Source organism: Prionailurus viverrinus, chromosome X (genome assembly GCF_022837055.1).
Source record: "Prionailurus viverrinus isolate Anna chromosome X, UM_Priviv_1.0, whole genome shotgun sequence".
Taxonomy (NCBI): domain Eukaryota; kingdom Metazoa; phylum Chordata; class Mammalia; order Carnivora; family Felidae; genus Prionailurus; species Prionailurus viverrinus.
The window spans coordinates 73,619,567-73,645,104 of record NC_062579.1 but is presented as its reverse complement, the minus strand read 5'-3'; the positions used below and the strand labels follow the sequence as shown (position 1 = coordinate 73,645,104).

The following is a 25,538-nucleotide window of genomic DNA, read 5'->3' as shown; positions in this document are numbered from 1 at the left end:
GTGCTAGCACACTATGCCCCTGCATGAATCCCCTCCTTTCCCCATTTGGGCATTGACACTCCATGCTAGACTGCCCCCATGTGTGATTCCCTTTATATCTGCATAGGTGCCCTCCATACCTTACTTGGGCTCCATAACCCTATGTCATGCCTTTCTTGCCCCACTCAGGCTCTAACTGCCCTGCCCTCCAAATGCCTCTCTTGCTCTGCCCCACCCAATGGCTTTCAGATGGAATTTCTCAGGAATGGGAGGTAAGTGGAAGGGGATCAATGCATTTCTTAAATGCCTTGGAGAGGGGACTATCATAGGTATCTTCCCAGGAGGTATGGTTAGGGGTAGCCAAATAGTTTGCAAGTAGACCCATTCCATTATATCCAATTCCCTGAACCTTTGAACTCTTTCTGAAGGATGTCAGAGAAGGTCGGGCATTTTGACTTCAATGACTGCAGGCCATCTCTGTCTACACTTTGATTAGCCAGTTTAATAGACTATTACCACATATCTTGTTGCTTGAGCCAACACTTTAAATTTTGAATTCTAGGTGAGTACATGAATGAATTTCACCCTATTAATTAAGTCTTATATTTCTTCCCCCTTGGTCAACACCCTTAGAACTCACTTCTGTACATGCTTTCTGTGCTCTTGTCAATACAGGCTGGTGAAGTCTTAATGAGTCTTTTGAGGTAGAGGCTTTCTCTAATTTGTGCTATGTTGGGCTCAAACTGTCCTTATGGACTTGGAGCATATAAGAATGTGGATATAAAGGAGGCTAATTATTATCTTGTTTGGCAACTGCCCCAGGGCATTTATTGAAAGGACTGTAAAGGTTATGCATATTTTATGTTACTCAGTTATCGCTTTTTCTCACTTCTCTTTCCTTGCTTCATATATATATAGGAATCCCATATATAGGAATATAATTGAATCAACACCACCTCATGATGATATGATGTCTCATAAATTTTCTGTGTCCTCTGTTGGAGATGAGAATTCTTCCTTTGTACGAAGGACAGGAATCACTTCTGAGTGATAAAAAGCGTAGACCGTGCTGAAGTGACCTAGGAGGTTTACCCCTGCAGACTATATATTCCTGGATCTTTTCCTTTCGGCTTGTAGTTGAGTATGGTAAAGGGGTAGTAGAAATGGTAAAAGATTAGCTAGTAGGAAGAGAGGGGGGCCAGGATATTTCTCCCTTACTCTCTCCCTCCTCTGGCTCTGTGTCTCTGGCAGCAGTTGCATCCCTGTACAACTGGAGCACCTACTGGGCTCCTCTTCCAGGGTTCTAGCACTCACTGGTCTCTGGTAACTCTATTACTTCCACTGACCCCTTGGCTTTAGGGGTAGTAATATTTTTCCACTCATACCTCATTATCCATTGTTTCTTCTTGTGACTCCGACCACTCACTGTAAATAGTATTTTCACAAACTGTATTAATATGAACCATCTGGAGTGAATTATTTTGTTGCTAAGGCCCTGCTGATAAAGTCTGTTTGTATCTTCATCCTTTGTTTTATCTCCATGATTTTAAAGAACAATGATGCTGGAAGTGGAAAACTCCTCACTTGGGTGTTTTTCTGTACACTTTCTGGGCTGTTCTACAGTGCTTGGAGATAGAGCACCAAGGAAATAAAAATGACTCATCTAGGAATGTTATCTTTTTTAAAAAAGAAGTCTAAAAAAATCTATATAAGCAATAAATATATGGTCCTGATGGAAAATTTAGGAAACTACAAAGAGAAAATAAAAATATCCAGTATTCCCTTTTCACAGAAATAACCACTGATAACATTTTGATAAATACCTTTTTAAACTAAGTTGTGCACTTCTTTAAAACATCCACATTTCCTGTAGCAATGGTAGCTTGAATTCTTGGGCTTTTAGAATTTTCATAACTTCCCCTATCTGTGGGAGTATGTACAAAGCAGGGGCAATTGAAGAAAAGAGAAACACAGTGGAGCCGGAAACAGACATGGGGTGGTTTTATAATTAAGCCCCTATCTGGAGTGTCATATTTGATGCACTGGATGGACCCCACCCACACCAAGTCCTGGTATGCTGGGCTGGGCTTGTGTGCTCTCTGGGAGGGGCTGCCTTTTCCAGTTCTCACACTCGAAGGAATCTAAGCCAGAAGCATGGGTAAATAAGCCACAGTTGCACAGCTGGCTGCCCTGTACAAAGCTCCTTTGGAATACATGGAAGCCTCTAGAGCCCAAGGCAGCCAGAGAGAGAGGTTAAGAACCAATTAATTCTTCAGCAGTCCTGAAAAGGTTAATCCCAAATTGACTGCAGAACACAAATGTGTTCCCACAGGGCAGAATCTAATCTTATTGTGGGTAATAACTGCAATCTTCAGAACTGGAGCTTATTTTCTAGATGCCAAGGTCATTATGTTTTCCCTCAGAATGAGAAGAGGCAAAAATCCCTATTTGATTCCTGTGTCTCCTCAAAAAAATTATACCAATATGAATGTGTAGAACATCTTGTACCTATCCCCTGTATTTGCTTTTCCACTGCTCAGTGTTATGCTGACCCCAGATAATACAGCCTTTTGTCATCAAGTTTATAAATTAGACTGGGTCTATAAAATATACCCCAGAGAGCGGGGAATCTGCACAGGCAGAGGTGTACACAAGACTTACTCTAAGCTAGATGATTGGTGCCAATGCACAATTTTTCTTCCTGGGGAATGTCCTCTCTGATTATTTGTCTCACTACTTCATAGCAACTGGAGCATCAACTTTCTACTAGTTTCCTCCTCTGGAGAGTGAGCAGTAGTAACAGAAGGATGGAATTTAGACATCTTCCTTATTGCTTGTCCTTCCTTTCTTGTTCTATTATTCTTCAAGTCCCTAGCTTCACCCTAAACAGATCCTATTGTGACTCTGCTTTTATAAAGACCTGAAGAATGAGATATCATGTGGAAAATCTGTCATAGGCCAATTATATGACTTAAAGTACAGAGAGAACCAATCTTCCTATTTACAAAAAGACTACTTTCACTTTAACTCTGCTAGTCACATATGTTCTTTTTGGAAATCTTGTTGCACCTTTTAAGTTAGTGTTGAAGTGAACTAGTTGTCAGTTTACTGAACTTCAAATAGAAAAGTATCTGGGAAGGGTGGACTCTGAGTAAACTTGTTTGCTCAAAATGAGTGCCAGGATTCAACAAATTTGCTGAAGCTTCCTAGTAACTACCTGCACATCTAATTGAAATCTATTTTCATCAAGCTTCATTCTCACAGACCTTTGGCTACACATTAAGAAGAGCTTTAAGACTGTCTAGCAGGAGTGCAAGAAGAACCACAAAGAGAATTTTAGTAGAAAGAAGCAGGAATTAAACCCAGGTGAGGAGATGTGCAGATAGTGCCTCCTTTTAACTCTGAAGAGGGACATTTTGATACACTTTATCAAAAAGGAATGGCAACAGCAAGTTAGATGGAGATAGGACCTCAAGATCCTTGAAGATGAAGCTTGTGATTTTAGAGGAAGGTATAAATAGAGTGAGAGGAAGGCTAATAACACAAGTTGTGATGTGAAATGGTCAGACTATATATCAGCACAAATTGTCCTTTGCATTGAGGCTACTGTTGACAATTGAGTAATTGAGACATTATAAGGCAGGAAGGATTTTATTATAATGACCACTATTCCTGTGAACCATTACATATGGTGCTAGAGCAGTCTTCAGTGTTGTTCTTAATAAAAGAGAGATGTTGTGCAATCCATGCTTTCCTCTGATTCTGGTCCACCCAATAGTCACTACCTGTAAGGGAAGGATTAGTTTAGTAATGATATAAAAGTCTATGCAAAAAGAACTCTTTGTGATTGCTTTCTGGAATACTGAGATTGTTTCCCATTCTACAGAATGGGGGAAGGAGAATATTGATGAGAACGCTGAGGAGATAGCAGCACTTTTGGAAAGATGGAAAAGTAGACTGAATTGTAGACACTTTTGGCTAGGGAGTGAGTCTGGGTCTGCAAAGGGACCATGAAGTTGCACATTTAAAAGGCCTATATGTGGAATATATCACATCTATCATAGCCTGTTGTTACCATAATCAAACATTATCATTTTGCAGATGAGAAACCAAGGAATAGAGAGATAAATGTCATAATCATTTTTTCAAGTACACATGATTAACTTTATGAGTTAATATCTTTTGATTCCCAGCTCAGGCATGATCTTACTGGATTATAGTGCCTCTAAATGGAAATGTACCAAAGGAAGATGGGTCCTACTCAAGTAGGAAGAATCAAACAAGGGTTAACTGGTTTTAGAGTGGATGTAAAAAATGTTTTTTCTTTTTAAAGTTTAATACAAGCAAGCAAAATGTTGAAAGTACTAGAATATATCTTCTGCCTTGAGAACTCAATTTTTATGTGCTTTGAGCACTGAATCATCCTACCATGATATAATAGAAGGACATTGGATTTAAGGACTTCTTCACTTAGAATTAATGTTATCAAACTTCTCTGACCCACAGCTTCCTCATTTGTAAAATGGAGATAATAAAACTGCCTAAATTATACTGCTATTGTGAGCATTAAAAGAGATAATGCATAGAAGCACTTTATACAGTGTTTGGCATATAAAAATAGCTCAACAAATGCTCATTTCTTTTTCCTTTTCCACTTATACAGAAGTTTGTCTAGTATGTTTAGCTTGAATCAAAAATGGTGGCTCTAAACAGTTCTCTGAATTTAGTTAAAGCCCTTCAGACCATATGTAGAATGGCCCATCTCCCTGTAAGTGAGCATTTTTCCAAATATGGGTTTTAGCATACATTCAAGTGTAATTTTGTTCATCCAGAAAGACCAAGTGAAACCCCAGGCCACAAGAACTTTATCTTTATGACTTCTTTGTCCTCCTCCCCATTATCTTAGACCCCAGAAGACAGGACTGAATTTCATAGGCAGCTCTGTAATTCAGCACAAGAGAAATAAAGCTAGAAAGTACATCATAGTTGAGAGACTTTCCTTGTCCTCATGCAGGGTTTCTTAGCCTTAGCACTATTGATGCTTTCAGCTGGATAATTCTTTGTTGTGGGTGACTGTCCTATGCACTATAGAACATTTAGCAGCATCCCTGGCCCCAACCCATGAGATATGAGTAGCACCCCTTCCCTGAGTTGTGACAACCAAAAGTTTCTCCAGATATTGCCAAATGTCCCCTGGTGAGGGGGATAATATTGTTACCAGTGGAAAACTAGTTTTAGGAGAAACAAATCAGCTAGCTGTTTGGCATACAAACATCCTGTACTGGAAGACTAATGAAATCTTTACCGATGATTGGAAATTCAAAGGGCAAGGAAGAGTGAGGGAAAGAAAAGCTGAGGCAGAGGAACAGTCTAGGCTTAGGAAGAGAACCTAGTTAATATGCCAGGCCTTATGGATACAAATATTAAGAAGACGTAGGTCCTGCTTTTGGGGGGCTCACATTTTAGTGGAAGAACACTACAGTGAGTGCTAGAGGAGGGGCACCCATCCTCTAGAGTGCAGGGAAAGCCTTCCAGAAGAGATTACATTTGAACTGAAGAATTAATAAATATTAGAATGGAAAAGATAAAGGGAGAATGGAAGAGATGTAAAAGAATTTGGGGTTTGGAGGGAAATGCAAATCATTTAGATTGACTGGGAGAAGAGCAATCAGGAACAAGGAGTGGTAGAAGAGAAGGCTTAAAAGATAGATAGGAAGCAGATCTTGAAAGTCCTTCTAAGCCATGTAAAAGACTCAGTTCTGAACTACCAAGAGTCACTGAGTTTCTCCATGATCCAATTTGGATTTAGAAGAGATTACTTTGGCAGCAGTGTGGAAAATAGATTGGAAGTAGGTGACCAGTTAGGAGGCTATTGTTGTAGTCCAGGTGATTATGGCCTAAGTAGTGGCAGTGGTATGGAATTCAAGATCTACTTAGGTAGCTAGAACAACAGGATCTGGGGACTTATCAGATATGAGGACAGTCTCTGGCTTGTGCTACTCAGTAGATTGTAGTGCTGTTCACTGGGTTGGAAACATTGGTGGCAGAGGTTTCGAAGGAAGACGAACTTTGAGGTGGTTGCAATCATCAAGGTAGGGATATTTGGTAGCCATTAAATGTCTGAGTCTGATGATTAGGAGAAATTTAATGACAGAGGTACAAGATTGAGAGTCATCAGGGGAAATTGAAGCCATGGGAATGAAGGAGAGCGTCTAAGGAGAATGTGTGAAAGGAGATGAGGGGCAAGGATATTCCCATGGCTTGCTTCTTCACTTGATTTATGTCACCTCCTCTGGGAGTCTTCCTTAGAGTGTATACAATTATCACCCCTATGGCTCTATATTTCTTTACCCTGCTTTTTTTTTTTTATATCATTGCTATCCTTTGTTATGTATGTAACCCGTTCGCTTTTTGGTTACTCCGACATATTTACAGTAGTTTAATTCACAGGCATTAAAATGTTCAGCAATTCAAAATAAAAATTTCCAACTCACATTCATTTTAAGCTTCTCCAGCTCCCAACCTCTAGTGCAGCTTGATTAGAGATGGACAGATCTCCGGTGGAAAAAAAGTGACTGTTCTTTCATTCTTCTTTCTGCACCTTGTCCCCTAATGCTGTGCTGCTTCTGGCTCCTCTGGGGTTGAGGAGTAAGGTGGTCAGGGAGAGGGAGTCTTAAAGGAAAAGTGACAGGCTTAATTCATTGAAGCTGGTGTAATCAGGCTATCAATATCCTTTGTGAGGTTGATGCCCAAATACTGGGTTTTATAGCGCTGTGCTTTTGTGGTTTCTTTATATATATATAAAACCATATAATGGTTTATATATACATATATGTGTATATATAATGAAATTTATTGTCAAATTGGTTTCCATACAACACCCAGTGCTCATCCCAACAGGTGCCCTCCTCAATACCCACCACCCAACCTCCACTTCCTCCCACCCCACATCAACACTCAGTTTGTTCTCAGTTTTTAAGAGTCTCTTTGGCTCCTCCCTCCCTAACCTTTCTTTTATTTTTTTTCCTCCCCCCCCCCCCATGGTCTTCTGGTAAGTTTCTCAGGATCCGCATAAGAGTGAAAACATATGGTATCTGTCTTTCTCTGTATGACTTATTTCACTTAGCATAACACTCTCCAGTTCCATCCACGTTGCTACAAAAGGCCATATTTCATTCTTTCTCATTACCATGTGGTATTCCATTGTGTATATAAAACACAATTTCTTTATCCATTCATCAGTTGATGGACATTTAGGCTCTTTCCATAGTTTGACTATTGTTGAAAGTGCTGCTATAAACATCGGGGTACATAGGCCCCTATGCATCAGCACTCCTGTATCCCTTGGGTAAATTCCTAGCAGTGCTATTTCTGGGTCATAGGGTAGATCTATTTTTAATTTTTTGAGGAATCTCCACACTGCTTTCCAGAGTGGCTGCACCAGTTTGCATTCCCACCAACAGTGCAAGAGGGTTCCTGTTTCTCCACATCCTCGCCAGCATCTATAGTCTCCTGATTTTTTCATTTTAGCCACTCTGAATGGCGTGAGGTGGCATCTCACGTGTGGTTTTGATTTGCATTTCCCTGATGAGGAGTGACGTCGAGCATCTTCTCATGTGCCTGTTGGCCATCTGGATGTCTTCTTTAGGGAAGTGTCTATTCATGTCTTCTGGCCATTTCTACACTGGATTATTTGTTTTTCGGGTGTGGAGTTTGGTGAGTTCTTTAAGGATCTGGGATACTAGCCCTTTGTCTGATATGTCATTTGCAAGTATCTTTTCCCATTCCGTTGGTTGGTTGCCTTTTAGTTTTGTTGATGGTTTCCGTTGCAGTGCAGAAGCTTTTTGTCTTCATGAGGTCCCAATAGATCATTTGTGCTTTTAATTCCCTTGCCTTTGGAGATGTGTCAAGTAAGAAATTGCTGCGGCTGAGGTCAGAGACGTCTTTTCCTGCTTTCTCCTCTAGGATTTTGATGGTTTCCTGTCTCACATTCAGGTCCTTTATCCATTTTGAGTTTATTTTTGTGAGTGGTGCAAGAAAGTGGTCTAGTTTCATCCTTCTGCATGTTGCTGTCCAGTTCTCCCAGCACCGTTTGTTAAAGAGACTGTCTTTTTTCCATTGGATATTCTTTGCTGCTTTGTCAAAGATTAGTTGGCTGTACTTTTGTGGGTCCAATTCTGGAGTCTCTGTTCTCTTCCACTGGTCGATGTGTCTGTTTTTGTGCCAATACCATGCTGTCTTGGTGATTACAGCTTTGTAATAGAGGCTGAAGTCTGGGATTGTGATGCCTCCTGTGCTGGTCTTCTTCAATATTACTTTCGCTATTCAGGGTCTTTTATGTTCCATACAAATTTTAGGATGGCTTGTTCTGGCTTCGAGTAGAATGCTGGTGCATTTTTGATTGGGATTGCATTGAATGTGTAGATAGCTTTGGGTAGTATTGACATTTTAACAATATTTATCCTTCCAATCCATGAGCACGGAATGTTTTTCCATTTCTTTATACCTTCTTCAATTTCCTTCATAAGCTTTCTATAGTTTTGAGCATACAGATCTTTTACATCCTTGGTTAGGTTTATTCCTAGGTATTTTATGATTCTTGGTGCAATTGTGAATGGGATCAGTTTCTTTGTCTTTCTGTAGCTTCATTATTAGTGTATAAGAATGCAACTGATTTCTGTACATTGAATTTGTATCCTGTGACTTTGCTGAATTCATGTATTAGTTCTAGCAGACTTTTGGTGGAGTCTATAGGATTTTCCATGTATTATATCATGTCATCTGCAAAAAGTGAAAGCTTGACTTCATCTTTGCCAATTTGGATGCCTTTGATTTCCTTTTGTTGTCTGATTGCTGATGCTAGCACTTCCAACACTATGTTAAACAACAGCAGTGAGAGTGGACATCCCTGTCGTGTTCCTGATCTCAGGGAGAAAGCTCTCAGTTTTTCCCCATTGAGGATGATATTAGCTGTGAGCTTTTCATAAATGGCTTTGATGATGTTTAAGTATGTTCCTTCTATCCCGACTTTCTCAAGGGTTTTTATTAAGAAAGAATGCTGAAATTTGTCAAATGATTTTCTGAATCAATTGGCAGGATCCTATGGTTCTTTTCTTTTATTAATATGATGTATCACATTGATTGATTTGCGAATGTTGAACCAGCCCTGAAGCCCATGAATGAATCCCACTTGAACATGGTGAATAATTATTTTTATATGCTGTTGAATTTGATTTGCTAGTATCTTTTTTTTTTAATTTTTTTTTTAACGTTTATTTATTTTTGAGACACAGAGAGACAGAGCATGAACGGGGGAGGGGCAGAGAGAGAGAGACACACAGAATCGGAAGCAGGCTCCAGGCTCTGAGCCATCAGCCCAGAGCCTGACGCGGGGCTCGAACTCACGGGCTGTGAGATCGTGACCTGAGCCGAAGTCGGACGCTTAGCCAACTGAGCCACCCAGGCGCCCCTGATTTGCTAGTATCTTGTTGAGAATATTTGTATTCATATTCATCAGGGATATTGGCCTGTAGTTCTCTTTTTTTGCGGGTTCTCTGTCGGGTTTAGGAATCAAAGTAATGCTGGTTTCATAGAATGAGTCTGGAAGTGTTCCTTCCATTTCTACTTCTTGGAATAGCTTGAGAAGGATAGGTATTATCTCTGCTTTAAACGTCTGGTAGAATTCCCCAGGGAAGCCATCTGGTCCTGGACTCTTATTTGTTGGGAGATTTTTGATAACTGATTCAATTTCTTCACTGGTTATGGGTCTGTTCACGTTTTATATTTTTTCCTGTGTGAGCTTTGGAAGTGTGTGGGTGCTTAGGAATTTGTCCATTTCTTCCAGGCTGTCCAGTTTGTTGGCATATAATTTTTCATAGTATTCCATGATAATTGCTTATATTTCTGAGGGATTGCTTGTAATAATTCCATTTTAATTCATGATTTTAGTATATTTGGGTCCTCTCTCTTTTCTTTTTGAGAAGCCTGGCTAGAAGTTTATCAATTTTATTTATTTTTTCAAGAAACCAACTCTTGGTTTCATTGATCTGCTCTACAGTTTTTTTAGATTCTATATTGTTTATTTCTGCTCTAATCTTTATTATTTCTCTTCTTCTTCTGGGTTTGGGGTGTCTTTGCTGTTCTGCTTCTATTTCCTTTAGGTGTGCTCTTAGATTTTGTATTTGGGATTTTTCTTGTTTCTGAGATAGGCCTGGATTGCCATGTATTTTCCTCTCAGGACTGACTTCACTGCATCCCAAAGCGTTTGGATTGTTGTCTTTTCATTTTCGTTTGTTTCCATATATTTCTTAATTTCTTCTCTAATTGCCTGGTTGACCCACTCGTTCGTTAATAGGGTGTTCTTTAACCTCCATGCTTTTGGAGGTTTTCCAGACTTTTTCCTGCGGTTGATTTCAAGCTTCATAGCATTGTGGTCTGAAAGTGTGCATGGTATGATTTCAATTCTTTTAGACTTATGAAGGGCTGTTTTGTGACCCATTATGTGATCTATCTTGGAGAATGTTCCAGGTGCACTGGAAAAGAAAGTCTATTCTGTTGCTTTGGGATGCAGAGTTATAAATGTATCTGTCAAGTCCATCTGATCCAATGTATCATTCAGGGCCCTTGTTTTTTTATTGATCCTGTGTCTAGATGATCTATCCATTGTTGTAAGTGGGGTATTAAAGTCCCCTGCAATTACCACATTCTTACCAGTAAGGTTGCTTATGTTTGTGATTAATTGTTTTATATAGTTGGGGGCTTCCGCATTTGGAGCATAGACATTTATAATTGTTAGCTCTTCCTGATGGATAGACCCTGTAATTATTATATAATGTCCTCCTTCATCTCTTGTTACAGCCTTTACTTTAAAGTCTAGTTTGTCTGATATAAGTATGGCTACTCCAGCTTTCTTTTGACTTCCAGTAGCACGATAGATAGTTCTCCATCCCCTCACTTTCAATCTGAAGGTATCCTCAGGTCTAAAATGAGTCTCTTGTAGACAACAAATAGAGGGGTCTTGGTTTTTTTTTAATCTATTCTGACACCCTATGTCTTTTGGTTGGAGCATTTAGTCCATTTACATTCAGTGTTATGGAAAGATATGTGTTTAGAGTCATTGTGATGTCTGTAGGTTTCATGCTTGTAGTGATGTCTCTGGTACTTTGTGTCCTTGTAACATTTCACTCACAGAATCCCCCTTAGGATCTCTTGTAGGGCTGGTTTAGTGGTGATGAATTCCTTCAGTATTTGTTTGTTTGGGAAGACCTTTATCTCTCTTTCTATTCTGAATGGCAGACTTGCTGGATAAAGGATTCTCAGCCGCATATTTTTTCTGTTCATCACATTGAATATTTCCTGCCATTCCTTTCTAGCCTGCCAAGTTTCAGTGGTTAGGTCTGCCACTAGTCTTTTTTTTTTTTTTTGTAATTTAACTTTATTTTTTATTTTTAAAAATTTACATCCTAATTAGTATATAGTGAAGCAATGATTTCAGGAGTAGATTCCTTAATGCCCCTTACTCATTTATCCCATCCCCCCTCCCACAATCCCTCTAGTAACCCTCTGTTTGTTCTCCATATTTATGTGTCTCTTTTGTTTTGTCCCCCTCCCTGTTTTTATGTTTTGTTTCCCTTCCCTTGTGTTCATCTTTTTTGTCTCTTAAAGTCCTCATATGAGTGAAGTCATATGTGTTTTGTCTTTCTCTGACTGACTAATTTCACTTAACATAATAACTCCATCCATGTAGTTGCAAATGGCAAGATTTCATTCTTTTTGATTGCCCAGTAATACTCTATTGTATATATATACCACATATTCTTTATCTATTCATCCATTGATGGACATTTTGGCTCTTTCAATACTTTGGCTATTGTGGATAGTGCTGCTATAAACATGGGGGTGCATGTATCCCTTTGACATAGCACACCTGTATCCCTTGGATAAATGCCTAGTAGTGCAATTGCTGGGTCATAGGGTAGTTCTATTTTTAATTTTTTTGAGAAACCTCCATTCTGTTTTCCAGAGTGAGTGCACCAGCTTGCATTCCCACCAACAATGCAAAAGAGATCCTCTTTCTCTGCATCCTCACCAAAATCTGTTGTTGCCTGAGTTGTTAATTCTAGCCATTCTGACAGGTGTGAGGTGATATCTCATTGTGGTTTTGATTTGTATTTGCCTGATGATGAGTGATGTTGAGCATTTTTTCATGTGTCCATTGACCATCTGGATGTCTTCTTTCGAGAAGTGTTTATTCATGTCTTTTGCCCATTTCTTCACTGGATTATTTGGTTTTTAGGTGTTGAGTTTGATAAGTTCTTTGTAGATTTTAGATACTAACCCTTTGTCTGATATGTCATTTGCAAATATCTTCTCCCATTCTGTCAGTTGCCTTTTATTTTTACTGATTGTTTCCTTCGCTGTGTAGAAGCTTTTTATTTTGATGAGGTTCCAGGAGTTCATTTTTTGCTTTTGTTTCCCCTGTCCGGAGACGTGTTGAGTAAGAAATTGCTGGGGGCAAGATCACAGAGGTTTTTGCCTGCTTTCTCCTTGAGGATTTTGATGGTTTCCTGTCTTACATTGAGGTCTTTCATCCACTTTGAGTTTATTTTTGTGTATGGTGTAAGAAAGTGGTCCAAGTTAATTCTTCTGCATGTTGCTGTCCAATTTTCCCAGCACCACTTGCTGAAGAGACTGTATTTATTCCACTGGATATTCTTTCCTGTTTGTCAAAGATTAGTTGCCCATACGTTTGTTGGACCATTTCTGGGTTCTCTATTCTATTCCATTGATCTGAGTGTCTGTTCTTGTGCCAGTTGCCACTAGTCTAATGGGTCTCCCTTTGTAAGTTAGAGCCTGTTTATCCCTAGCTGTTTTCAGAATTTTCACTCTATCCTTGTATTTTGCCAGTTTCACTATGATATATGGTCCAGAAGATTGATTCAAGTTACTTCTGAAAGGAGTTCTCTGTGCCTCTTGGATTTCAATGCCTTTTTCCTTCCCCAGATCAGGGACGTTCTCAGCTATGATTTGTTCAAGTACACCTTCAGCCCCTTTCTCTCTCTCTTCCTCTTCTGGAATTCCTATGATACGGATATTGTTCTGTTTGATTGCATCACTTAGTTCTCTAATTCTCCCCTCATACTCCTGGATTTTTTTATGTCTCTTTTTCTCAGCTCCCTCTTTGTCCATAATTTTATCTTCTAATTCACCTATTCTCTCCTCTGCCTCTTCAATCTGAGCTATGGTTGCCTCCATTTTATTTTGCAGCTCATTTATACCATTTTTTAGCTTCTCATGACTATTTCTTAGTCCCTTGATCTCTGTAGCAATAGATTCCCTGATGTCTTCTATGCTTTTTTCAAGCCCAGCGATTAATTTTATGACTATTATTCTAAATTCTTGTTCCGTTATATTGCTTAAATCATTTTTGATCAATTTGTTAGCTGTCGCTACTTCGTGGAGTTTCTTTTGAGGAGCGTTCTTCTGTTTCATCATTTTGGGTAATCGCTGTGGTGGCTCCAAACTGCAGGGCACTCCCCTGTGCTGTCTGGAGTAACATGTGTTGGTGGGTGGGGCCGCAGTCAGACCCGATGTCTGCCCCCAGCCCACCGCTGGGGCCACAGTCAGACTTGTGTGTACCTTATCTTCCCCTCTCCCAGGGTCAGGACTCACTGTGGAGTGGTGTGGCCCCTGTCTGGGCTACTTGCACACTGCCAGGCTTGTGATGCTGCTTTGATGGGATCTGGCGTATTAGCCAGGGTGGATTCACTTGGTGCACAGGGGTGGGAGGGGCAGGCTTAGCTTGCTTTGTCATTGGTGGTCCCCTGCAGGAGGGGCCCTGTGGCACCAGGAGGGAGGCAGACCCATTGGAGGGATGGATCCACAGAAGCACAGCATTGGGCATTTGCGCGGTGCAAGCAAGTTCGGTGACAGGAACTGGTTCCCTTTGGAATTTTGGCTGGGGGATGGGTGAGGGAGATGGCGCTTGCCAGGGCCTTTTTTCCCCCCGGCAAGCTGAGTTCTGTCTTCCGGGGCTCAACACCTCTCCCTCCTGGCGTCCTCTCGCCCTCCCCGCTCTCTGAGAGCAGAGCTGTTGACTTTTAACATTCCAGATGTTAAGTCCTGCTGGCTGTCAGAACTTACATAGTCCAGCCACTCTGCTTTTGCCAGCCAGACTTCTGGGGCTCTACCTTGCCAGGCGGGTGCCCCTCCATAGCCCCAGCTCCCTCCTGCCAGTCCGTGTAGTACACACCGTCTCTCTGCCCTTCCTACCCTCTTCCATGGGCCTCTTTTCTATGCTTGGCTCTGGAGAGTCCGTTCTGCTAGTCTTCTGGAGGTTTTCTGGGTTATATAGGCAGATGTGGATGGAATCTAAGTGATCAGCAGCACGAGGAGAGCCCAGTGTCATCCTTCACCGCCATCTTCCTACTTTTGTGGTTTCTTTAGAGACCGCTTCACTCCACACAACTGTCTTCTCATGAGCTCCTCATTCTTCTGCCTGGGTTGCCATCTACACACAGAGGAAACTATCTGGCCTGTACAAAACATAGTTCCTTGGAAGTCTAGATGCTTTTCTTTGCCCTGAAACTGTGAACAACTTCAACCAGACCTCTGCCTTTAGACTTCTTCAGGTTAAACTCAAGCACAAGTTTCTTTCTTCTCCAGACACCACATGACATAGGTGAGGTTCTCTCATGAACTCTTTCTGTTTCAGTGGCAACACAGCAGGCCTAAAAATTTCTGTAGCATAGTCAGCCTTCAAGCTGGAAGTAAGATGCCAGTCTCCCCTATGGAAAGGTTTAATTAGGACCTGTTTGCTCAGCTATAGGAGAGGTACCACAGTGATCTTTATTCCCATGAATTCCTTTAAAAAATCCTCCTCTCTGGGGTGCCTAGGTAGCTCTGTCGGTTAAGTGTCTGACTTCAGCTCAGGTTATGTTCTCATGGTTTGTGAGTTTGAGCCCCGCATCAGTCTCTGTGCTGACAGTTCAGAGGCTGGAGTCTACCTCAGATTCTGTGTCTCCCTCTCTCTCTGCCCCTCCCCCGCTTGGGCTCTGTCTGTCTCTCCCAAAAATAAATGAACATTACAATGTTTTTAAAAATGGGATGCCTGGATGGCTCAGTCGGTTAAGCATATGACTTTGGCTCAGTTCATGATCTCACAATTCGTGAGTTCAAGCCCTGTGTTGGGCTTTGTGCTGACAGCTCAGAGCCTGGAGCCTGCTTCAGATTCCGTCTCCCTCTCTCTCTGCCCCTCCTCCACTCACGCTCTGTCTCTCAAAATAAATAAACATTAAAAAACTTTAAAAAAAAAATTAATCCTCTTTTCCTTCCTCTAATTAATCTCTAGAATTCTACTATATAGACTGGAGTTGAATGGTGAAGAGTGATAATTGAAATACCAGTTTGGCCACCTCTTAGGAAGTCCTATTTGATATATTTGTTTACTGTTAAGAGGCCATATGGAGTACTAGTTAAGAACATGGACTCTGGAGCCATACTGTCTGACTTCAAATCTTAACTTAATCATTTAACCTCTGTGCCTCAGTTTATTTGTAAAATGGGAATTATAATAGTATTTATATCATAGGATTTTTGTGAGGACTAAATGTGTTGTGTATATCTTAGATTAATACCTTAAAACAGTATTTAGAATAATAAGTGCTATGTGTGTTTGTGATTAGTGCTATTGCTTATTTTTCTTTGATTTAGAATGTAAGCTCCATGTGTACAAGATCTTTTTTTGCTTATTGCTGCATTCCCAGCTCCTAAAACAGTGCATAGGACAAGCACCAGTAAATGTTAGTGCTCTCAGACTTCTTCTGAATAAATTAATATGACATTTAAGTCTTAAGTGTCAAGATGTGGACATAGAAAGTGGGGTTTGAGATGATTAAGAAAGATAGCCAGAGAGATAGGAGAGCCAGCAGGCTATGATGCTCCAGAAACCACAGGAGGGGAAAATTTAACAAGGAAAGAAGGGCAACAGTATCAAACATTACTAGAATATCAAAGGAAAATAAAACTAAAATACAGTCAGTACATTTTGTAACAAGGAACGCTATCTTTTGCTTTTATATCCTGATGTAATGTTTTTCTTGCCTCCATAGATGCTTTTATTAAAACTAATAACCACTTGGGGCGCCTGGGTGGCGCAGTCGGTTGAGCGTCCGACTGCAGCCAGGTCACGATCTCGCGGTCCATGAGTTTGAGCCCCGCGTCAGGCTCTGGGCTGATGGCTCGGAGCCTGGAGCCTGCTTCCGATTCTGTGTCTCCCTCTCTCTCTGCCCCTCCCCCCGTTCATGCTCTGTCTCTCTCTGTCCCAAAAATAAATAAAACGTTAAAAAAAACTTAAAAAAAAACTAATAACCACCCATAATAAATCTTTGAATAGGTCTTCAAAGTTTTTAGCCCTGCATTATCAACCTCCAAGGAACAAACCAGTCCAGCACTTACTTATTTTTGTTCATAAACACAAAGGACCCAGCCTCAATACAATTTAGTACATTTTCCCCTGACCTGGACTCTCCTCTTGAATCAAACAATGAAACCTGCTGTGAACATCTGCTTCTCATTCTATGATAGTTCCTTTCCTAAGAATGTTCTTCCCCTTTCTCCCTACCCACTTTCCCTCCTCTCAAAAGTATAAGTGGAATGTATTAAAAACTCTTATAACTCAATAATAAAAAGACAAATAATCAAATTTAAATATGGACAAAGGATCTGAATAGGCAGTTCTTCAAAGAAGATATCCTAATGGCTAGTAAGTACATGGAAATATTATTAACATCATTACTTATTATGGAAATGCAAATCAAAACTACATAATTAGATCCTACTTCACACCCACCGGGATTTCTATGATAAAAAACAAAAACAAAAACAAAAACAGTACTGACAGGTGTCACTGGGGATGTGGAGAAATTGAAACCCTCATGCATTGCTGGTAGGAATGGAAAATGGTGCAGCCACTTTGGAAAGCAGTTTGGTGATTCCTCAAAGTTACCCATAGAGTTACCATATGACTTCGCTATTCCACTCCTAGGTATATACACAAGAGATTTGAAAACATGTGTTCAAAAAAATTTCATACATAAATGTTTATATCAGCATTATTCATAATAGCCAAAATGTGGATATTACCCAAATGTCCATCGACTGATGAATGGATAAGCCAACTGTGGAATATTCAGTGTCAGCCCTAAAAAAAGAATGAAGAACAATTTGAATAATGTCAACAATAATAACGGCTCCAGGGCTCCTTGAATTGTTGCAATTAGCCACTGAATAAAGTCCAAATTCCTTAACATGATGTATAAGGCCTCTGAAGTTCTAATCTCTACCCATCTGTTATGGGTTTCATTGTGTCCCCCACCCTCAAATTCATATGGTGAAGTCCTAACCCCCAGTACCTCAGAATATATTCCAATTTGGAAATAGGATCATTGCAGATGTAATTAGTTAAGATGAAGTTATTTGGGTGGGCCCTAATGAAATAGGACTGGTATCTTTATAAAAAGAAATATTGACACAGGGACACATGCACAGAAAGCACCACGTAAAGATGAAGGCAGACATCAGGGCAATGCTTCTATAAGCCAAGAAATGCCAAAGATTGTCAACAGGCCACCAGAAGTTAGGAGTGAGTCATGGAGCATATACTTATGGCCCTCAGAAAGAATTAACTCTACACCTTGATCTCAGACTTCTAGCCTCTAAAACTGTGAGACAGTAAGTTTCTCTTGGTTAAGCCACTCACTTTTGGAACTTTGTTATGGCAGGCCTAGCACACTAATATACCATCTTTCTAGCCTATCTACTATCACTTTTTCTTTACACTTTATGCTCCAGCAACGCTAACTTTCTTGTACTTCCTTTGCGTAGATTTAGTGTTTCCAGCCTTTTTGTTTTTGCTTATGCTATTCTTCTGCCTGCAATGCCTTTTTGGTCTAGCTTAGTACGACTCATCCTTTAAGATTCAGAGAAGCTATTACATTTTCCAAGGACCCTTCACTGACTACTCACCACGAGGATGGTGTAAATAGCATTCCTAGGTGCTCCCACATATCCTGTGCATCTCCCCAGCTTTATACTTTCCACATTGTATTATAATTTGATGTTTTCTTTCTGCCTCCTTCCACTCCACACAATACACTGTTAACTCTTTAAGGAAAGGGTCACCAAAATACTGGGGTCTAGCATAGTATACTTTGCACATAATAGAGGCTCAATATATTTCTTTGAATGAAGGGACTTTTTTCAGTATTTATTCATTTTCTTTTTTTCCCCATACACCTACTAAAGTGCTTCACATATAATGGGTGCTCAGTACATCTTGGCCAGTGGTTCTCAACTAAGGACATTTGGCAATATCTGGAGACATTTTTGGTTGTCACTTCTGTCATCTAGTGGGTACAGACTAGAGATGCTGTTAAACATCCTACAATGCACAGGATAGCTCCCCACAACAAAATATTATCCAGTCTAAAATGTCATTAACGGGGCGCCTGGGTGGCGCAGTCGGTTAAGTGTCCGACTTCAGCCAGGTCACGATCTCGCAGTCCGAGAGTTCGAGCCCCGCGTCAGGCTCTGGGCTGATGGCTCAGAGCCTGGAGCCTGTTTCCGATTCTGTGTCTCCCTCTCTCTCTGCCCCTCCCCCGTTCATGCTCTGTCTCTCTCTGTCGCAAAAATAAATAAACGTTGAAAAAAAATTTTTAAATGTCATTAGTGTAGAGGCAGAGAGACCCTAATCTTGACACAATAAGAGACTTAATCTACTTTTTATACCATAAACTCACTGTAGACCACTAGTGTACTAAATCTGCTTTGTCAGAAAGCCTGATTGTTTTTAATAAAAATAAACTATTTCCCAACAAGAAATATAGAGGGATTGTCCTGGCATCCAGAATTAAGATTTTGACAATTGAAAAGTACCTGATCCATAGGAGAACAGCCATATCAGTTACAATATCTTTAAATCTGAAATGCTCTATAGCAGTGAAAAATGAATGAATTAGAGCTACATGTATCAACAGGGATAAATATAAGCATAATGGTGAGTGAGGAAAGCAAGTTGCAGAAGGTACATACAGAGTGATACTATTTCTGTAAAGTACTACATATTGTTAAAGTATAGACACATATGTAGTAAATGTATAACTATATACATGGAAAAGATCAAGATCAAATCTGGCAAATAAAGAAATAGTGAAAACCTCAGGATAGCATTGTATACAGTGGGCTTCAGCTGCAGTGGTAATGCCTTATTTCTTAACCTGGATAGTGGGCATATCCTTGATATATTGTTCTATACACATTTTATAAAAGAGCAACTGCTCAATACTGAGGCATCCTGTCACCTGGGGCTGAGGAAAATCTAATCTCTATCCTACTAGTTTGTACTAGCCAGAACTCCCTCAATGTGGTAAAATCGAGCAATTCATTGAATCTAATCTTTCAGTATGGGACAGGAGCTTACATACTATACATAGGATAATATTCCATAAGTTCCTATTTGTATTGCCCTGCAATGTCTACATTTTGTGATAAGCACATATTTACTGAAATTTTGTGTTATACAGTCTAAAAATATAGTTAATTTTATTATTATTCATTATTTTTCAAAACTATGAATATATCCTTTGATGTTTATCATTTAAAATAACAAGATAATGTGAAAAGGACAGTCTTTCCAACAAATGATGCTGGGAAACTGGTTGGACCCTTACAACATATATAAAACATAGGCAAAAATTAATTCAAACTGGATCAAAGTCCTAAGCATAGAGCTAAAACTATAAAGCTATTAGAAGAAAACACATGGATATTGGATATGGCATATTTTTCTTGGATGTGATACCAAAGCACAGACAACAACAACATAACAGATAAACTGAACTTCATTAAAATTAAAAAGTTTTGCACATCAAAAGATACTATTAAGAATGAGAAGACAACTCACAGAAGGGGAGAAAATATTTGCACAGCATATATCTGATAAAGGATTAATACCCAGAATATTTAAGGAACTGCTACAAGTCAACAACAACAACAACAACAACAACAACAAATCCAATTCAAAAATGGGCAAATGACTTGAATAGACATGTCTCTAAAGAAAATATACACATGACCAATAAACACAAGAAATGATGATCAACATCACAAACCATTAGGGAAAATGTAAATCAAAACCAAAATGAGATACCACTCCACACTCATTAGGGATGGCTATTATATAAAAAAGCAAAAACAAAAAACCCCAGAAAACACCAAGTTTTTGTGAGGATATGGAAAAACTGGAATCTTTGTGCATTACTGTTGAAAATAACTTGGCAAGTCCCCAGAGAGCTAAATATAGAATTACCAGTTAATATAGTAATTCCACTTCTAGGAATATACCAAAAGACTTGAAAGCAGAGACATACTTGCACACTAATGATCATGGCAGCATTGTTCACAATAGCTGAAATATGGAAACAAATCAAATGCCCATCGACAGATTAATAAACAAAATATGGTGTATTCATACAATGCAGTATTATTCAGCCTTAAAAAGAAATTCTGATACATGCTACAACATGAGTCTTCTTGCATTGGACCCCTCATGATATTTGGTTATAAGAATTTGAGTGCAGAATCCTTGTGGCAAGCAAGGAGGATCAAACAGAAATGGACAGCACAGAGTCTATGCGGACAGGCTACTGACTAATTTTGTTTTGGTTCACTGTTTATATTTGTTTCTTTCTGTGTATTTTCAGTTGGTTCACTGAGATCGTCTTAGAGTAAAAGAGTCAGATCTCCACATCCTCTTTAATGAGGTGGACCATACAAAGGGAGAAACTGCACAAGTAGAAAGAAATAAAAACATAAAACATTATCTGGAAGTTTTGCTTAGGAATAAGGGGATTGGACTAAATGTTTTCTGGAGGTCCTTCTGGCTGAGGGTATTTCCAGCTCCTGCCAACCACCACCTGCAAAAAAGGAGCAGAAAAGTGCTTGGTCTGAATTCCCACAGGCCAGGTGAGGGAGATGGAGCACAGGCAAAGGCCTAGGGTTCAGCACAGGGGCCCTGAGGGCTGAGTTGGCAAAACTAAACAGATCAAAAGGATTTCCTCTTTGAAGTGGCTTCTTCACACTTCAGGCTGTGCACAGGGTACTGAAGAGCTAAAATATGGAAGAAAACTTTGGGTAGAGCCTGGGGGCTAAATTTTACTTTTTTGCCTATCACAATTGAAATGATTTTTTCTTTACTTTTTAAGATTTTTATTTTTTAAAAAATTTAAGTTTTATTTATTTATTTATTTTGAGAGAGACAGAGACAGCGTGAGCGGGGAGAGGGGTAGAGAGAGGGAGGGAGAGAATCCCAAGCAGACTCTGCACTGCAGAGCCCAATGCGGGTCTCGAACCCACGAAACCATGAGATCATGACCCGAGCCGAAACTAAGAGTCAAAAACTTAACTGACTAAGTCACCTAGGTGCCCTTCCTTTTTAAGATTTTTCAAAACAATTCTTTATGTTATCAAAGCTGCACACTTCTCATTAGAATAAAGTTGAAAAATACAGAAAAAAGTAGGAGGAAAACAAAATTTCATTTAGTTCCACCGCCTAGAAACAGGTACTACTAATATTTTGCATATTTTGTTTTAGTCTTTTTCTCATGCATTTTCATTAATTGTTGTGATCATATTTTATATTAAATGTTGTATCCTACTTGCAATTAATATTAGAGCATAAGCATTTTCCTGTCATAAACTATGTGTAAATTTCAGTTTTTTATTGGCTAAGGAATATACCATTGTATAACTATACTGTAATTTACGTAACCATTGAACCATTAGGTTTTTCCATAGTATTTTATTATTCTAAGTAATACTAGGATTAACATAGTTGTACAAAAAATTTGTGTACATCTGTTTTCCTTAGGATAATTTTATTCATGCATTATATAAATACTAGTGAGGGCCTACTATGTGCCAGGTACTATGCTAAATGTCATGTGTCTGCCTTGAGTAGCATGCTATCATTTACTGAGATAGGAAAGACTGGAGGAGGAGGAAATTTAAGAGACAATATGGTGTGTTCAGCTTTGGTTGTGTTGAATTTGAGGTGCCTGGAAGATGTCCAAATGGACATGTCAGGAACACAGAGCTCAGTGAAGAGGTCTGGATAGAGCTATAATATTACAGTTGTGGCCATATAGATAGTAATTAAAACCAAGTGAGTGAAAGAGATCATTTAGGGAGACAATATACATAGCCTAGCTCTGAGAATGTCTGACTTCCAGAGGTTAGATAGCAGAAGTGGAATCTACAAAATGATTCTGAGGAGAGGGCAAAGGGGTAGGAGGAAAAGCAAGAGTGTGGCATTATAGATGCCACAGGAAGACTTTGAAGTAGGAGGAAATAGTTAACAGCGTTAAATGTAAGGGAGATGTCAAGCAAGATAACGATTAAAAATATCCCCATTAGTTTTGAATTTATTTCTGTAGATTTACTGACACAGAGGTCAGTCATTGTTTGGGTATTTTGTTGAGCACAGTTTCAGTGGACTATGGGGGAATGACGCCAAATTGCTAAGTGAGAAGAAGAAAATGGAGATGGCAAATGTACCTGCAAAGTACATTTGCAATAAATTTGCCCATAAAGAGTAGCTGGAGAAGTACCTTGTGTGTAGGGAGGATTTTTTTTTTTAAGATGGCAGACCTGAGCATGTTTAATTGCTGATGACAGGTGAGAGGGACTTGAGCATGGTTAATAGCTAAAGAGAAGAAGGTAAGAGAGAGGGAGGGAGAGAGGGGGAGAGGAATCAACCATTACTGGGTAGATCTAAAATTTTAAAGCCTATTGATACACTGTATATTGCTCACATGCCTTCTTAAAGGGTTTTTAAACAAAACACACTCCTGCCAGCATTTATGGAAGAGCTTTGTTTTTGATACCACTTTGTCATCAAGTGTTATAAAAACAAAAATACTTTTGCCAAAGAATCACATTATTGTTCTAATTTGCTCTTATTTTTTTTTCTACTGGTGAGTTGAATGTTTTAAACAAGTGTGTGTGTGTGTGTGTGTGTGTGTATTTAGTCTATATCCTTTGCCCCAAACATTTCTATTTTAGAGGGACACTTTTATTTGCCACAAAAGGCTCAAGGTTAAAGGATCAGAATGGTATCATATTTTATCTTCCCAAATTATATGGTCTAGGGTCTTCATCTTCTTATAAGTACATGGCAGTTTGACAACTTTTGGCTCAGCTAAGCAGAAGAGGCAGGAGATTGATCGTCTGAGAGAGTGAAAAAGGGGGCCATGTCCAGTCTTAGACCCCTATCGTCAGTCCTTAACCTCCCTTTCCTAATCTGGGAGGGCATCCTTCCAGAGACTTAAGGCTTTGGCTCTCCGAGCACCCTTTCCGGGGGCGTGGCCCCCTACTAAGGGCCCGGAGAGCTGTACGGCCCCTTTAAGAGTCCAGCTCCTCCCCACTCCAGGGAAAGTTGCAGCTTTTTCCGCCTCCCGGGAGGCTAAGTAGGGCTGCCCACTTGAACAGGATTGCAGTCTTAGCGGAGCAGCCCTCCCCTGAGTCCAGCACTGAGACGTCTCGCCCTCTAGCGGCACCTGTTGCAGTTGACAGGTAAGTCCGCGGCCAGCGGCCTCCCCTTCACTCTCAGTCCCAGGCTCCTCCTGGGCCCCTTGCCCTTTTTCTCTGCCTAAGCGTCCCCCACCCCTATTTCAGGCACCTGAACCCTTCCCTCACCCCCCTTCTGCTCTCCCAAGTTTTCCTTCTCCCTAGCTGACCGCCTGTTCCCTCTGTCTCGTCTGCCTGTCTTGACCGCACCCCCCACGCTTTGACTCCCGTCTGCTTGGGGCGGTCCTTCCCCGCCAGTTTGCTTTCTCTCAGGCCTCTTCTGGCCCCTTCCCTGGCCCACCTGTCGCTAACTCGAGCGGTGCCCCTCTGGGCTCTGTCTCCCCCGGGTCTCGCTTGGCACAGAGTGGCTCGACTTTTCCCGCCAGCCGGAGCTGAAGCCACTCCCGAGCTGGCCCTGGGGGCGGGGGTGGGGCCGAGCTCCTAAACGGGAACTGCACTGTGGAGAAGTCGAGTCACCTTTTCCGTGGTTCCATTCTCAGCGCTTGGTCATTGAGCCCGGTCTCAGTCTCTCACTGTTTCCGGACCTGGGATCTCATGGTGTCAGCTTCTCTGGCCTCCGTAGGTCCGCCAAAGGTAAAGACTGAGCCCCGCGTCAGTGGGCTCCCTCTGCGCTTGGGGCTGGGGACCCAGCTGTGTGCTCTGGAGTTGAACCGGTTTATTTTGCCACCTTTCAAGGTGGCTTCGGAGATCTCCTGGAAGAGGTTCCCTAGAGCCCTCAGAAGGGGCACAGAACTCTCATATCCCCTGTGATGGTTCGTCAAGCATCAGATGTTCCTTTAGCCCCTAAAGTTGAATGAGATGGTTGGGTTTTTGGCGATGAAATCATTTGGTTAGAATTTTGGTGAATGAACAGGTGATTTGTTTTTCATTAGCCAACATTCTCTTCCACCCAGTAAATACCCGGCTTCTTCAGGACCAGAGGACCTAGCATTCCAGAATATTGCTTTTGGCAGGGTTGACCCTAGACCTTGTACATTTGTGACAGAAATTGGTCTTCATTGCATCCTGGACCTCCTATTTTTAACTGGCTTGTTTTCTGTTCTTTCAGCTCCCCACACCCCACTTCTCATAAATCCATTAATATTAAGGTGTTAATGACTTAATATGTTTACCTCACCTGGGCTGTGGAGAGAACAATGTTGAGGCCCTGATGAAGTTTTTTGTTGTAGTTGTAAATTGTTTTTAAGCTCCTGTTGGAAATCCAAGTAGAAAAAGACCACTGGCTTGGCTTGTGGGACTTCTCCTGGCAGGGGATGAACATTTCTGGTAACACGATTTTAGGTGCCTCACTTTAGGTCAGAGCAGTGAAATGGAACTTGGAGGCCTATTCTGGGATAGTTTGTCGGTGACTGTATGTAGCATTCTGGTTGATGCTCTCTGAACTTATCCCCTTAGTGCTACTAGTAATGATTGTTAGAATCTATTGAGCCATGTACTGTGATCAGTTCTTTACATAGTTTTCTCATGTAATCCTCATAATAACTCTGTGTTGTAGGCACTACAGTTATAGCCATGTTAGGATGGAAAGGAGACTAAGGTTAAGTGCCTTGCCCCCAAATCACCCAACTAATGAGGGGCTGAACTGAGCCATCTGACTTGTGTTCCTATCCCCTGTTACACCACTTGTGCTGTCTTATATTTTAGGAACACCAAATAGCTCACAGGTGAGGACTAGGTGATGAAAAATTTCTCTTCCAAGCTGAAGCATGAGTTTTGTTCCTTGACTCCATCTCAGATGCGCTGCAGAGACTTTGGGCCACTCTTACCTCACTGATTTCTTACCCTCTTCACAACTTCACTTTTAACATGGGGCCAATTGCCACATTACCACTATAAGCCCCCACCCCTGAGTATACCTGGCTTAATGAAGCTTCTGGGGCTCTCAGTTCAGTAGTAATTATCCTGAAGTTAGGAGA

The 25,538-nt window shown here is 40.6% G+C and overlaps 1 protein-coding gene across 7 annotated transcripts in view; it reads left to right on the top strand.

Annotated features, from left to right (window-relative positions):
- SYTL4 (synaptotagmin like 4) overlaps positions 1 to 25,538 on the top strand; it is a 214,948-nt gene that overhangs the window by 134,817 nt on the left and 54,593 nt on the right. The window contains exons 1-2 of one of the 7 annotated variants that reach the window (XM_047843880.1): positions 23,540 to 23,607; positions 24,102 to 24,195. The exons of 4 other annotated variants lie outside the window; for them this stretch is intronic. The gene's annotated coding sequence lies outside the window, so the exon portion shown is untranslated. Of the gene's footprint in view, positions 1 to 23,508; positions 23,608 to 24,101; positions 24,196 to 25,538 lie in introns of those variants that run through there. 2 more of the 7 variants (XM_047843882.1, XM_047843881.1) reach the window with 2 other exon arrangements.